At 39.5% G+C, this 12959-nt stretch overlaps 1 long non-coding RNA gene across 2 annotated transcripts; it reads left to right on the top strand.

Annotated features, from left to right (window-relative positions):
- Window positions 1-1404: 1404 nt before the first annotated feature.
- Window positions 1405-5164, top strand: LOC134295385 (uncharacterized). 2 transcript variants are annotated; one of them, XR_010001936.1, is made up of 3 exons: window positions 1405-1611; window positions 3070-3171; window positions 4213-5164. It is a non-coding gene; the product is annotated as an uncharacterized LOC134295385 (long non-coding RNA). The 2 variants fall into 2 exon arrangements; XR_010001937.1 differs by having other exon boundaries at window positions 4210-5164.
- Window positions 5165-12959: the final 7795 nt, after the last annotated feature.

The raw sequence follows: 12959 nt of genomic DNA, 5'->3' as shown, positions 1-12959 counted from the left end.
TCAGCCTTGGAAATTGATACATTTATTTCCTTCTTTGAAATATTTTTATTATATAATTATATACAGTACTTTATTATAGAATTATATTATATAATTTTAACTACATAAAACTACATTTAAGTTGTAACCCAAAACAAAACAAAAAATACACATACAATACGTCAGATGCTTCTACTTAAACCTCCCCATACCCTACTCTACAACTAAACTGAATGTCACTTTCAACCTGTCAGATCTCAATTGCAACAACTGTGACTAGAGAAAGGGATTTTTTTTAAAAGAGTTGAGTTTGGTGATTGATTATTTGGAGGGAAAATGAAGGCTAGAAGTAATTCTAGGATGTTAAAAATAAGTAGAATTTAATGATATCTAGAAGTAATACTGGAAGTAGAATTTAGCCCCATTATTAACTCAAAATACGTTGATTTTGTAATAAAAGAGGTAGAATTGGTTCAAGAACTGCAATAAAAATGAATGGATTTCTGAGGCAAGTTGTGCTTCACTCCATTCATACTCTTGAGAATCGCAAAATGGACAAAGAGAAATACAAACCAGTGAACTACCTTCTTTCCATAATTGGTTCTCTACAGGAACAGAAAGAAATTATATTGGACTTGAGTCATTCTTCTTGCAAGGAATATACATCTCACCCACAAGCATTTTTTTTTTACATTTGCATGACTTAGAGGCATTTCAAAGCCATATGGTGCACACAAAACAATCCACATATTTTAAATCCTGGGTGGTTCAAAAATGTGCAATAGGAAGCTTCAGTAAATGGAGTAAAATTGCATAAATTAGGAAAACTGTGCAAATAGACATGTACATTGAGATTTGCAAACCCACAATGGATAGCATATAAATAGTGCATATTAAAAGCAGAATCATAGCACCAATGATAGGGTTGTAGCCTGAACCATAAAGGAACTTGTCAAGTTTCTGAAGTCTGTTTCCCCAAATCTGTTCAGTACCTTGGCTAGCTCCTTTAAAGCCTCTCAAGCAAATTTACCAGCTCTCTGAGTGTCACTTCTAAATAAAGTAGATTTCCCCCTATTCATGGATTTCTTTGAAAATTGACCCAACCGCAGGCTTCTTTTTCCTCTCTCTCTCCCTCTCCCTCTCCCTCTCCCTCTCCCTCTCCCTGTATCTCCAGATTCATTTATAAAACATCTACTTTTTGCAAGTAAGCAATGTAAACTATGCAGATTGTCACTCAGCCACTCAGTTTACTATAAAAAACAATGCAGTCTTAACAAGATGATGTGAGTGTCATTTTACTGTGTAGTAGTAATGATACTGCAGCAGGCCTGTGATCTTCCTAGGAAATGACTGTGGTGCATGATGAATGTGAAATGTGAGTGATGTGCCACGACTACAAATGGGCCATTATCTATTGTGACAGTTATGTGACTCCAAAGATGTTGCCAAGCTCCAGGACTTTGATGTGGCTTTATTGCCATAACTGTGACATTGCTTGGATGTCACAGGAAGCCCTGTCATTATTTTGCCATTTATACACTTTCATAGGCCAAGTTTCACAGAAAATGTGAGGTTGATGGAGACATACTTAAGATGTCCTAGGGGAAAGCCTTGGTGGAAAATTTGGATTCTGTAATATTCTAGAAACTTGAAAATTGTTCTTTAAATTAGTGGGAAATTTGAGGTTTATTTTAAAAAAAGATATTCTCACCTTTTGATGTAGCTTAGTGCATCTAGTTAAGAAGTGGAATTCTTAGCATTAAAGATCCCTGCAAGTCATTCCAAAAACGAACTCAGGTTATCTTTCAAAAACTGATACATTTTAAAGCTTTTAAATGAGTTTCCTGTGTCACGTTAAGGCTAGCACATTTTATTGTGGCATACTGCTTTCTTTTCATTTCAGAAAATAGAGTCTGGCTCAAAAAATGCACACCAGAGTAAACGTGTGAATCTTTAACCTTTATTTTAGCAGTACATTTTAGCCCCATGATGCCAGTGGACAAACACCAACTGAGACTAATCCCCCCCCACCCAATATGATATGTGGGAGATTGAGGAATGGTCTACTACTGTTTTGTGGTTGGAACATGATACAGAGAAACTGAAATAAGTGCTTGGATGAGAAATAACTCTTTCTGTGCTCAAAGGTGTGTGGACAGGAGACAAACACTCACTTGATCCTGCCCAGGAATACCAAATGCAGATTCAAAGTAATGAGAGGCAGGAATGAAAGGATTTGGTGGATATCCACAGATGGTTCACTGTAAACACTCAAAGATATCTCTGGATATAAGGAAGTCTTAAAACCTGTACTACGGACATCACCTGGGGGTCTTCCAGAGATCCTGGAAGACAATGCCATTGTTGTGCATCTGGTTATGAGAACATTCCTCTCCCAGCTATTACATGGGCATGTTGGGGTATACAGGGGGAAAAAACAATCTCTGGGCTGGGAGAAGGGAAGTGTGATGCTATGTCTCTTGATGCAGGATCTCAAGTTTGGGACTTCTTGTTGGGGCCATGGCTAGGATGGCTAACTCCTTTTTTTTAAAATTTGCCCCTCCCTCAAAGTGAATATTCTTTCCACTCCTAGTCCACCCAAAGGGGTAAACTCTATGCAAGTAACCTTCCCAGCATCAAATGGTGCCTTCATATTGGCTGATATAGTGAGCACTTGGTATCCCTTGAGTTTGGTTCCAGGTCTCCCTGTAGATACCAAAATCCAGTAAAATGATGTTCCTTATAAAATGGCAAGATCCAAGTTTGCTTTTTGGAATTTTTGCAAAACATTTTCAAGCTGTGGATGGTTGAATCTGTGGGTATAAAATCTGTGGATACAGAAGGCAGACAGTATTTCCTTTTTGCAGATTGCTAAACTTGTAATAATGTTGTGGTCTTTATTACCTCACACTATTACCTGGTTTATTTCTTCTGTCAGGTTACCTGGGCAACCTATTGCATGAATTTGGAACATTATTTCAAGTACTACTAAAAGTATAATTTGTTGTGCTACGTTTATCATGTTTTAAAAGTAATTTTGATTCACTTACGGTTATACTTTATTAAAGTAAGGAACTTTTTTTTTTTTAGAAAAAGAAGCCTCAAAATCAGTTGAGCAAACATAGATGGGCTTGGATCCATTTGTTTTAGAAGTTAGTAGAACTATCTGCTGAGAAGAAAAAAAACCCTACGGTATGTATTTAAAAGGTGATTTCACCTATTAATATCTTAGCTTTTTTTTAGCTGGAAACAGGATAGAAGGTGAAGGTATACAGATGTAATATTTTGCTTTCACCCAAGAAAGGCTATAGTTTGATTTCAGAAAGATTTAATATATTGTTTTTACTGTATCATTCAACACTTGTCCCCCCAAGAACAACAAAGAGTGTAAGAAACACGTAAGAGGGAGTTTCAAGACTAAAAAAAGCTACTATGGGATACATTTACATGGACCAGAATTCATTGACTCAAATTTATGGAGTGATAGATTGTCAAATTTCAGTGAAATGGCTGAGATATATACTGTGAAGTCAAAAGAACCTGAAATGCAAGAAGAGATTGTGATAATTATCTTAACAGTTGCAGTTCACAAAATAGTTGTGTCTTAACATGAAATCATTGTGTTAGTGAGCTAATGAATAGATCTAGTATGGGATTTTTTTTTAAACTCACTACCATTGTCCTTGGGCTTCTTTAATGTTTATTTTTATTTTATTTTTGCAGATTAGACATCATCTGTTTACAACCAATGCCATTGTCCTTGTTCAAATAACAGGAAATAGAATTGAATGACAGTCTGTCAGTGACCTTATGGTGGTCATTCCTGAACAAAGAGAAATTCCATCTTGAAATCACTGGGTAACAGTTTATCAAAAGATTCAGTACTATTTCCTGCAGTTTAAACAAGGACAATGTGTTTTACTTCTTACACTGCCTGTATTTAACAGTTCACTGATGTGATGATTTCAGTCATCTAAGGCTGCCAGATTGGAAGCCAGATTGAATTCAGTCAAGAGAACAGGTTTTTTTTCCCCCTGCATAAATGTAAAGAATTTGGAAGTCACTATCTGTGCAAGTACCTTGCCCAAAAAGGGAGGCTTGAAGTTTGCCAATAATTAGCAAAACCACCAGGGACCAAGCAGGAGGTCTTAAAGGGTGATCTCTCCACCATTTGCTCCAGGGCTGCCAGGACTGCCCTTTTTCTGTACCTAATCACCCATTCTCCCACAGCAGATGTGATTACGGGCAAAGGTCAAAGCATTCAAATACTCGTCTTCAAGCAAGTGCTCCTCCCTCCGATCATTCTCAAATTGCAACAATTGTTCAAACAAAACAGAAGAGAAGCTTCCCAAGAACTGGAAACAACACAAATCCAAAGTCAATGTCACCCAAGTTGTAACCAATGTAAAGGATTTTATCTTCCAAATGCTTTGTTGCTATGGAGGCTTCAAATACTTTATCTTCAACACCCAGAAGAAGAAAAGTCAAGTCATCCAAAACAGCTACACTAGGCAAAATTAGGAAGAAAAGGACTCTCTTTGTAGTTATCACTGATCCCAGGCTAGGTTTTGAAATGTGCTTTGTTCAGTTGTACTCACTCTAATGTTCTTGTTCCCCGAGTCTCCAGTAAAAAAAAAACAACGGAATGATGGGCCTCTAATCATTGGACAGGATATTTGGAGTGCTCGTGTCATCTACTTGGATTATCTCTGTATAGAAAAGAATGGCCAGTGAATTACCTAAGAATGGTCATCACAAAACTCCATAGGGTCTCCAAGACAAACTTTGGCCCTCCAGATGTTTTGGACTTCATCTCCCACAACTCCTAACAGCCTATGGCTGTTAGGAATTGTGGAAGTTGAAATCCAAAAATATCTGGAGGGCTAGAGTTTGCTCAGGCCTGTTCTAGATCCACCCTAATTAGTTATGCAGAAACAATGATTTCATCTTAACCAGAGCCTGGGTATGCTTATTATTTTGGACCAAAACTCTTTGAATCCCCATGTTGGCCATGCAGATTGGAGGATTCTCAACAAAAAACATATTTGCAGAGATAATAACCAAATAAAATATAATAATTTGTATTCACCATGAGCTACTTAGTTAAGCACATCTCTTCAGTCTCAAAACTGCCCCACCAATCCTGATGGAATCATTATCAGCTCATGCTATGATGGCCAGGAGAATGGACATCCTTCTCCCCATGCAGCAGATTCCCAGTAAGATAGCTTGGGGTGGGAGTTATGGCCATGGCAATAGTGTCACAATTATGACAAAGTAGGAATAATGAATATGAAGCAGTTATGCATTAGTAGATTTGGGTAACTTTTACATTCACAATAAATACTTAGTCACAATTTTGACATTATAGCTGGGATGGTAACTCCCCCCCCCCCCCCCATTACCAGGAATCAGCTACACAGGGAGATTGGACCAGGAAATGCGATGTAGGACTTTATTGCACAGGCAGGAAAACCGGTATTGAAGCTTTGGCCAACACCTTTGGTGATGGTCCCAATCACACGGTGACATGTGCATCCTCACGGCTAATCTGCTTCCTCCCCATGATTGGCTCATCCCTTGCTACTGATGGGAAAACCCCATCATTTGCTTGCAACCCCACAATGTTCCGTCAGCTACCTTGACGCGCAGGGTTTGTTCCTCTTGTGTGCTGGCATGCTGGTAGTAAAATGATGTCAAGAGTGTAATTCTCCTCTTCATCCCCAATCTTCACTATTTCTGAGCTGTCTCTTTTCTGTTTGTTTTATATTTTACAGTTATAGCTGTATTTTGGATTTTATTACTGAAATTGTGAAATTGCTCTAAAAAGTCAAAATAATGAAATTCCTAGGTGTGAGGTTCTGTGTCAGCATCACTGCCCCAATGAATTCCAGGTCACTGAACGTATATTCATATTATTGATGGTCTTCAGCCAGAAAGTCATCTTCACAATTATACTGCAGAAAACTGCTGCAGAACACCTTTGTTCTCTTTTAATTGGGAAAAATTGAGCATGTATTGTTAATTTTTAATTGATTCATTAAAACAGTTCTTCCCCTTCTGGTATTTCCATGAAATGGTAATGAAAAGGTGAGGGCAGGGAATCAGATGGCAGTCTGTTTTTGCAAAGCTCAGTGACACGATCTGTATCCAGATTTGTTCAAATTATGCTTTCCTTGAAACTAGACTACCCAAATGACATTCTTTGCAAAAATGACCTACCAACAGAATTGCAAAGTAAGTATTCTGTTTGTTTAACTTTGCCTGTGATTACAGTACCCTTGGGATCTCTGCATAATTCAGCTAGCCAAAGAAAAGGGAATAAATCTCCCCATTTCCATCCAAACTCCCGAAAGGAGCTATAGAATTCTTCTAAATGAGTGTTATAAGAGCCAAGGAAGGATACTAATTGCCAAGTGAAATTCCAGGGCCTGCCTTGTATTGAAGATTGGAACAATGTAAAGCTACTTTTCCTCTCTCTCTCCCTCTCCCTTCTCTCTCTCTCTCTCTCTCTCTCTCTCTCTCTCTCTCTCTCTCTCTCTCTCTCTCTCTCTCTCCTCCCTCCCTCCCTGCTTCCCTCTCTCTTCCCCCCCTCTCTTTCTTATTGCAATACTTTTTAAAGCTAAGTCACAGTTTGGCTCAGACACATATCTGGCAAGCGTGAGTTCCAAAGGCTGGAGCTGAGAATGACCTCCCCCGGTGTTCCCACGAGCTCCTCCCTTGGGTCAGATACATGCAAATGAACAAAGCACAGCTGTGGAAAGACAAACTTGACTAACAAACTTAAAAAAGGAGAAGCAAAAAAATTAGTTGGAAGATCATCACCTTCCAGGAAATATATATATATATATATATATATATATATATATATATATATATATATATATCTTTACAGGAATCCTTATAAAATCATTGCCTTTTAAGACTCTATTATGTTGAAATCAGTGGCATAGGGAGAGGTTTTTTAAAAAAGTTTAGCAACATGCAAAAATCATTTTCTGCACACCATTATGCATTAGCAATGTTACGTATATTAGGCAAGGTTTTTAGAAAGTTTCCCTACCCATTTCCCTTTTTATAATTTTAAATAAGGATCAGTTTCTACATCTATACACATAAAAAAGTGAAAATCTGTATGTGTGTATGTGGCACGGGTGTCCGCTCACACGGACAGCCTCCGCTCTCCACAAACAGGCTATAGTTCCCAGTGCTGTGGAGCCACCAAGTCACTCCCTCCCAGGACATTGCAGGTTATAGCGATCACATCTCAGTGTTCCTTTCTCTCTCCATTTGCATGACCCCACCCTCTGACTCTCCCTTAACCCTTTCATATTCTTTTCTATGGTGCACAGCAAAGAGAGGAATTGATCAGCAACTGAACCTACTAGAGAGAGAGGTTTGGGGAGAATTCACCATGATTTCTAGGAGTTGTAGGGACTGTGATGTATAGTTCACCTGCAATATAATAACCCTCTGAACCTCACCAATGATGGACCTGGAACTAACTTGGCACACAGACCAAATTTGCATACTGTTAGTGTTATGATTGAGCCTCATGGCTCTGTTACTGACAGACGTGGGCGTAAGACTCCTCGAGAGTCAGATACTCTCGAGGAGCGAGAAAGAAAAAGACTGCGAGACATTTTTGCAGCACCATCTGACGAAGAGTCTTTTGAGGGGTTTACGGAGAGAATGGAGGAGGGGCTGGTTAGCTCGGAGGAGGATGAGATGGATTGGACTCGGGTGAGGGAGGAATTGGGTGCCACTGGCAATGATGGGATAGAAGATGAATGGGGACCTTCAGGATTAGACCCATGGTCAAGCTGGAGGGATGGGACGGGATCCACAGCTGGAGATGCTGTGGGGCGTAGTCAGAGGTGTTCCAGCTCTGATGAGGAAAGTGATGAGGAAACGCCCGGGTTAAGGAGGACAGCTGACAGTGATGAGGATTTGTAACTGGCATAAAATGGGGCCTGGGAGCAATTGCAAATTGCGTTGGGCAAGGTAATCTGGACGAACGCTTGGGATCTGTGTGGGACGCTTTCCTGAAGACTGGTGTGTTTTCGTGTGCTGATACGTAAGTTGTTTTGGAATTCAGGGTCAGACGGCGGGAGGAATTGTGTGGGCATTTGTTTGTGCAAACCTGTGCTTACTCTTATTAGCTTGACCTTCCGTCGTCTTCTTGACGGACGCCATCTCCTGCTTTGAAATTCGGACTGAACTGACCACGGCTTGACTTCCCCCTTCTTGGACTTGGAAACTACAAACGTCTGCTTCTGGCTTTGATCTATGGAAAGGAACTGGGTCTACTCTACTGCTACAATCCTTGGCTGATCTGTTCGTGTTGGAAATCCTGTCTGCTGTGTGTGTGGGAGCGACGCAAGTTACTCTAAGCACAGTGTTGGCAGCAGAGAGGAATCTGCTGCCAATTAGTTGCATTCTTTTGTATCTTTTGTTCCTCGGCTTTTGTTTTGTTTATCCCCAGGCTGAAGCAAGCAGTTTGTTTTTACCCGGATTAAACTCCGGTTTAATCCGGTTTATCTTTTGAACGTTTTTTTTCTTGTCCCTTTTTGCTCCTAAAGGCTAATACTGCCTGGCCCTTGTATTTTACGGGCATTTTTGAGTTCTGTAATCCAATAAACTCTGTTATCTTGAATCTTGTGGCGTTCTGTCCTTGACAGTTAGGGTTTGGGAGTGATTGACCTTGACATCCAGGAGTTACAGTTCATCTGTGTTCAGAGAACACTGAACCCATCTAATGATGAATCTAGACTAAACTTGGCACACAAATTCAACATGGCCAACTAGGAACACTGGTGTTCTTTGGAGGCAATTGGCCTTTAACTCTTGGAGTTATAGTTCACCTGTATTCTGTGAGCCCTCTGAACCCCATCAATGATGAATCTCGGCCAAATTTGGCACATAAAGCCAATGCTGCGAACTTGAGGTGACTGATCTTGGCATCAGAGAGTTATAGTTCACCCATATTCAGAGAACATTGAACCTAGCAAGTGTGGATATGGACCAAATTTAGCACACAGACCCAACATGGTCAACTGTGAATACTTGCAGGCTTTGCGGGTGATGATTATCCTTGGCATCAGAGAGTTATAGTTCACTCATATTGAGAGAACACTGAACCCAGCAAGTGACAGATCCTGACCAAATTTGGCACACAGTCCCAACATGGCCAAATGTGAATACTGGCAGAGTTTTGGGAGGGTTGAGCCAAGATTTTTGGAACTGTAGTTCACCCACATCCCTGTGTATTTTCTACTGGGACCATTCATTAAAAAACAAAACAAAAGCAAAGACTTAGTTTTTTTCTTAGAAATAGTGTAACATATGACCAAACAGATATTATGTAACATCCAAAAACAAACAAGGCCCTTTTCAAATAACCCAAGATCTCTGGGTACCCAAGCTAGTTGTATAAATTACAGAATTTACAAGGCAAATGTCCAAAAGGATTATACTTTGACATTTATTCAAAAGCCATTATCTAAAGAAAGACAAATGGAGAAGACTACATGGGCCTGATTCATGAAAATTTGGGATCTCCTACCCTAAATAACCTAAAAGCAGTTATCCCATCTGATTTTGGAAGCTAAGCAGAGATAACTCTGATTAGTATTTGGGTGGGAAAGCATCACTGGAAATTCAGAGGATGAACTGAGTATAGTCAGCCAACTGCATCAACAGCTTCTGCATCCTTGGATTTAACCATCTATAGCTTGATAATATCAATAAAAAGATCCAAGAAGAAAACTCTAATTTTCCATTTCATATAACCATTTTTCTGTGTCATTGTAAATACTGGGCCTTGAGCACCAATGGATTTTGATATCAATGTGAGATCTTGGAACCAAACCCCAGTGGAAACCAGGGGCCTACTGTATTCCTTGCTAAAGAAAGCCCTATGAAATTCATGGAGCCAGCATAAGGCAACTTGAGTGCTCATATGCACATACCATAATTGAGATGAAAACATTCTAATGGGATCACTTTCATTTTTCTTCTTGTACTCAGATGTGTCTATCCAACATATGTAGGAAAAGGAGCATTACTGTTTTGAGTATTTTTAATATGACCAAATATCAATACGCATGACATGACATTGTGATGGGATGGCAACGTTCTTGTCTTTTTGGGATTTTCAAAATCCTACTAAGATCTCACTCTTGGGCATGGGCCATGAATATCACAGGGCTGTCCAAAAGTGTTTTAGGGCTCAGAAATATGTCTGAATATGGCCTATATTCTGAAACAACTAGTTAGTTGAATATACTTAACTGAGGTTTTTGCACATTGACCATGCAATGCAGTTCGAAGCCAACATGAGGCCACAGTGGCCACAAAATGCAACACCCATCAAGGGTAATACAGCACATTTAAAACGTCCCAGGAAAGTCCAAATCAAGCCAAAAAATGTGCTGCAGCAGATGGCAATGTAGCCCAGGTCCAGGGTGACATTGGTTCTACAAAACGTGGAATGCATTGTAGACACCCTGTTGAATCGACTGTTTAATAGGGGCTATTGAAAAATGCTCCAAGGGCATGTCCCAAATCAATTTTGGTCTATTTTGGCTGGGGGGGGGGGGAGGAGGGGGGTTGAGGGGACTGAAAGGGGGAGATTTATCTTAAATAGATTTCTCTTAAGAGCTTTCAATAAACACGCCTTTCCAAATCTTATATTGGTATGACCACGGTGAATTGTGTATGTGAGTGTAATGTTGTTTTCTTCTTGCATATACTCTTATCCTATTTAAATTTCACATCCTTTCTCCTGGATGCTGCTCTTTTATCATCTTTCTAAGGTCAATTTTGCTTCAGCGAATCAGATGCCTGCATTGTTTCTTACTCCATCATGTAGGATCAGACAACAATTCTGGAATCAGAATGTGCTTTTCAGTTATCTTGCTGATTTTGATGGATTGTCATCCATGAGTTTGACTTTGCAGGGTTGAAAACATAGCATTAAAACATTGTTGCTGGTTTTTTTAAGCAGTTAACTAAACAAACATGCCAGGAAAGTTAGACAGAAAGGTCATTGGAACAGTGTATGATGAAGAAAGTTGTTTTTGATATTGTTCTGTAGCCCATTTTCCCCCAGACAGTTGAATGGCACATCATTCCCATGGTTAGCAATTTATAGGGCTAGGAATTATTTAATCAGGGGATGCATATAGTTTATATGACAATCAAGTGGATGAAAATTCTGAATGGGAGAAATCACTCACACACAGAATGACACATATTATATGCCATGTTTATTTGCAGATAATGTAACTTCAACCTGGCAGGCAGAGTCATCCACAGATTTCTTTCTCTAAATCTCATTTTAAGCTGGAAATGCTTAAAATGTGTTGACAATAATTTAGGGCATATTGAACAAATAACATCAATATAGAAGATTTCAAATCTTTGACAATCACTCCTTGTTACCGGTTACACAATTTTATAGGTGGACGGTTGCCAATATACTAATACTGTTAGGGCACTGTTAACTAGATTCTGGACCCAAGGAGAGACAAAAAAGAGGCAGTAATAAAAGCCAAGATGAAATGCAAAGGGTAAAAAAGGGTAGACATCAACACAGGAAGAGAAATTTGGTAGCAAAGAGTGAAAAGAGAGAGAGAACTGCTTTGGAGACCTCCTTTACCAGCTACCTTTCCCTGAGATGAATATTTTTTTCCTTCAGGAATCAGGCCTCTGGGCTCTGGAACTGAGCATCACTTTGAAGATGCCTTGACAACCAACAAGACACCGGTCAGAGTCCTTGAGAAAAGAAACATCAGTCTTTTGTAGATCTTCCTGATCTGAGAGTATAATCAGCCCTACTTATTTTCTTGGGTTAGGGACACAGGACCCCCATGAAACTGAAAAACCACAAATAAAGAAATTGCTTTTTTTAACCTGAGAAAATACCTCTCTAGGAATTCTTAAAATTCTTTGGTCAACTTTCATTAGAAGCTTACCATAGAATGGCATTGGAAGACATAGAGATTCCTAGAGTGATGTTATCTCTAGAAACCTCTAGATTTTCCAGCAGGACTAAAGAAAGTTGACCATAGGTTCATACTGGAAAATTTAGAAATTTCCAGGGATAACATTTTAAATCAAATTAATGAATAATCAAATTTGCAAAAGTCAAAAATTGAAATATGGAGGGACAACTGTATCACCTTTCCTTGAAGATCAGAGAAGCCAGCCTAAATACCTTAAATGTGCCAGTTCCTATCTGATCATGGAAGCTGAGCAGGATCAGCTTTGGCTATTACTTGGATGGGAGACTACCAACAAATCCAGGTGTTGTAGGCTACATTTTTCAGAGGCAGGAATTGCAACAACAACCGCTAAGAAAACTTTATGAAATGCATGGATCACTGTAAGTTGACGGGGAACTTGTACACACAGATACATGTACAAACGGTGAGCATGATTCTCTCACAACTTTTTGTTCTTTAGCTGTGCAGGAGCTTAAGACTACCGACAAACCACTGTCTCTTTCAAAACTGCACCCAACCTTCTTAACCATGGACTCCTTCTAGTTCCTTCTTTAAAAGGAAATGTATCAGGTAGTAACTCCTGCAGCATGTTGCTTACAGTTCTGATAGCTCGTTGTGTTATTGTGGCTTTGCACAAGCTGATGGCTGCCTGGACCTCTGCGAGACTAGGCTGGATAACTGCAAGGGTGAAGAGAGCACACAAACCCCCAGAAAAACAAATGTGTAGGTCTACTTACAATTTTGAAAAGTAACTTTTTAAATTTCTTAAACCATGCACTGGGACTTACAATGCAGTTAGAAGTTATGCTGTTCTCAAGGATTCTGTGACCACGAAAAGTCGGCAGGGAAGTCCAAAAGGTTTGGAGGAATCAAAGGCTACAGCAGAGTCTATAATCTGCTGGAAATAGATAGTGACCATCTCAATCCCATTGGCAGCTATTTGAACTGCAGGCTGTAAGATGCATAGTTGAG

Source organism: Anolis carolinensis, chromosome 1 (assembly GCF_035594765.1).
Source record: "Anolis carolinensis isolate JA03-04 chromosome 1, rAnoCar3.1.pri, whole genome shotgun sequence".
NCBI classification, from domain to species: Eukaryota; Metazoa; Chordata; class Lepidosauria; order Squamata; family Dactyloidae; genus Anolis; species Anolis carolinensis.
This window is presented reverse-complemented; position numbering and strand designations above follow the sequence as displayed.